The sequence below is a fragment of the Erigeron canadensis genome, chromosome 9 (genome assembly GCF_010389155.1).
Source record: "Erigeron canadensis isolate Cc75 chromosome 9, C_canadensis_v1, whole genome shotgun sequence".
In the NCBI taxonomy this organism is placed as follows: Eukaryota; Viridiplantae; Streptophyta; class Magnoliopsida; order Asterales; family Asteraceae; genus Erigeron; species Erigeron canadensis.
In genome coordinates this window covers 33,708,461-33,711,797 of record NC_057769.1, presented here as the reverse complement: position 1 = coordinate 33,711,797, position 3,337 = coordinate 33,708,461, and the positions used below count along the sequence as shown (strand labels likewise).

The following is a 3,337-nucleotide window of genomic DNA, read 5'->3' as shown; positions in this document are numbered from 1 at the left end:
TGCTTTATAATGTAATTAAAAAATATAAATAGATATAGATATAAATACTATTTTTAGATATAAATAATACGAGAGTTCCTGAAAAATATGCCAAATTCGAAGAATGTCAATATAGTACAAAGCAGACATGATATGACTATTCAAATACAGTAAATGATTTTTATATATTGTGTTTAGTCTTTATGTTTAATTTTTAACAATAAATCAAGAATGATAGGCTTATTTTGGTGAAACATGACGTATAATGTGGTTTTTTAATTTGAAAAACAAAAATTTTTAATATTTCTTCTTTTATGCACTATTATATCATCAGTAGTATAACTTTGGATTTTCTGAATCATGTATCAAGTTAGATTTTCACAACTCACGTCTTTGGACGTCTTTTATCCAATGTTTTAAATACCGGTATTTTGGTCGTACCGGTTGCGTGCCCGGTACTGGTATACCGGTCGGTACGTACCGACACGGTAATTTAATTTTTGTATTTTTATTTTATAGAAATCTTACAAAACTTGTTACAATTTAACGAAAATAGTCAAAATACAATCCACTCAAAAATAATACCAAATAAGTATTTCATAACAAAATATAAGTTATAAAGTTTATAAATAACAAAACATAACATTATCAAAAAATAATTTTAAAAAAAATTCAAAAAAAATAATCAAAATACCGGTATTACCATTTCGGTAATACCAGAAAATACCATAAATACCAAAAATACCGGCCGGTATTAAATAGTAAAAATATCGGACAAAATACCGGGATAGCTATACCGGGGTACCACCCGGTATCCAGTATTCCGGGTAATACCGGCCAGTACGTACCGGTATTTAAAACACTGCTTTTATCTTAATAATTCAAAATACCAACTTCTATCAAAACATAATCATAGGGCCGATACATACCGGTATTTAAAACACTTCTTTTATTTTAATAATTCAAAATACCAACTTCTATCAAAACATAATCATAAGTCCTATATTTTTCCTTAATTTTATCTCACTTACGTGGGTCATGACTGAAAGCGAATTAATGCTATATTTTATACTAGTAGTATCATACAAGGAGTCCACTCCAGTAGTCTGGACATTGATGGTATTAATGACTGATGAGGCTTAAGGATCATTTTGTTATAGATTCAAGTTTTTATGAAGAAAGTATTCCTATTTAAGTGGGTTTTTTTCAATTAAACTGGATATGAGCAAAAATTGTTTGTCAGTGTAAAGATAGGAGTGTTTCCAAAATTTAAGTTGGATATATAAAAAGATCGACTACTAAACCCAAATTTATCGTTCAATTAAAAAATAATAATTTTTTAGTCATCAAAAACTTTAACTTCTTAGATTTTTATTTGTTGTATAATATTTTTTGAAAAACTCAATTAGGTCTATTTAATTAAAAAACATAATTAAATATAGAAAAATTATATAAAATTTAGGGTTAGGTAAAAACAAGTTTTCTCCTTAGCCAATGGCATTAGTGGTGAATCAATAAGATCCTTCTAATTAGTGATGGTGATGGTTTATTGAAAAGTAAGATCTAACAAGAAGGTATGATTCCTTTTATAAGAACCTCTTTTTTTCGTTCGATATCAATATGTCATATTATACATTTTTTAAAATTTATTATTTTAAAATGTGTGAATTTCACGTAAATATCGAAAGATCTAACAATCTAGCATAGTATGCTATAAATATATTTTCCTTTTTGAAAAGTGAACTATAAATATTTTTAAAAGTTTTGGATATTAAAAACATATTTCTTAAACTGAAAAAAAACCTGTCATATAATAAATTTATTAACATTTTTACCCATTCAAAATCATGAATTTATTTTTCGGTTGATATATATATATTGGTGAAAATCTCAATTATATTCATGACAATTTTCTCGAAAAATTTATCATATTTAACTTACTTTACCATCCGTATACTTTGATAACTTAAAAAAATTATACGTTAATGATCATCACCCGTTATCATTGTTGGTGGCACCGTCGACGCCACCGCCTCCACACCGCCGTTGTCATTGCCACCACCATTACACCGACATTGATGCCATTATTGCATATTGTATCATACGCAGTGTTATATATATATAATAATATATATAATAAACTTGGTCTCACATAAAATATTGAACTAATTGCATTTTTGGTCCCTGTGCTATCACACTTTTTGCAGGTTTGGTCCAAACTTTTCATTTGTTGCATTTTTGGTCCCAAAAGTATGTATTTTTCGCAAGAATGGTCCAATCTAACGATTCCGTCAAGTATCAACCGTTAATTTGATTATGTGCACCTCATGTGAGGGGCAAATCGTCTTTTTATACAAATAGGACCAATCTTGCAGTTTATATATATATATATATATGTATGTATATATATGTACACACATATACATTACAGTATTGGCCACCACCAATCCAAATCAATCATCACACCCGCCCACCTCCAGTCACCTCCGGCCACCACCAACCCAAATCAATCATCACATTCGGCCACCACCAACATAATTTATAGACAAACAGAGATCCTCTACTGGGCCATGGTCAAGACCATAAGGCTCGGTTAATCACATTCTAACTACATGTATTTATTTCATCAACTAGACATGAGTTTCTCTCTTGATAGAAATCAAGGATACAGAGGTACGAGCCTATGGAACAGATCTTGTTCAAGTAAGGTCGTAACACACTGAGATCTGTAAACACACATACCCACGGATTCACTACCTTCGGCTCACATCAAATTTCCATATATACACGGATCCATAAACACACACGCCCACAGATCTATAAACACAGACACACTCAAATTTCCATATTTTTTTTCTTATTTTTTAGATCTACATCTATTATACATATTTTATAAAAGAAAAGATGGACCGGATGAAAGTGAATGTTTCCAAGGTTGTTGTACAGATAAATTCAGAAAAAGTGGTGGTGGTGGGTGGTTTTTCCTCTTGCTATAAACCTAACAATTCGACTCCTCTTCTTTTTTCTCTTGCCAGAAATCCAATAGTCCGATATGGTGGCGGCTAGGGTTCCAAGTGGTGGTGGTTATGTGCTCTTGGTGGTGTAGGGGAGGACTATCGGTGGTAAGCATGGGGGGCCAAACATTTATAGATATATTAAAAAATTAGTATGTGAGGAGTCCTACACTCAAGCTTGGATGTCTAACAGCCACATACTCCATTTTCTCATATATATATATATACACACACACATTAAATAGAAACAAAAAAGATGATACTGCCCTTCACATGAGGTGCACATGATCAAATTAACGGTTGATAACTAACGGAATCGTTAAATTTGACCATTCTTGCGAAAA

The 3,337-nt window shown here is 31.0% G+C and overlaps 1 non-coding gene across 1 annotated transcript; it reads right to left on the bottom strand.

Moving 5' to 3' along the window:
• Window positions 1-2,483: 2,483 nt before the first annotated feature.
• LOC122584090 lies at window positions 2,484-2,692 on the bottom strand. The gene has a single exon (XR_006321441.1). It is a non-coding gene; the product is annotated as a small nucleolar RNA U3 (small nucleolar RNA).
• Window positions 2,693-3,337: the final 645 nt, after the last annotated feature.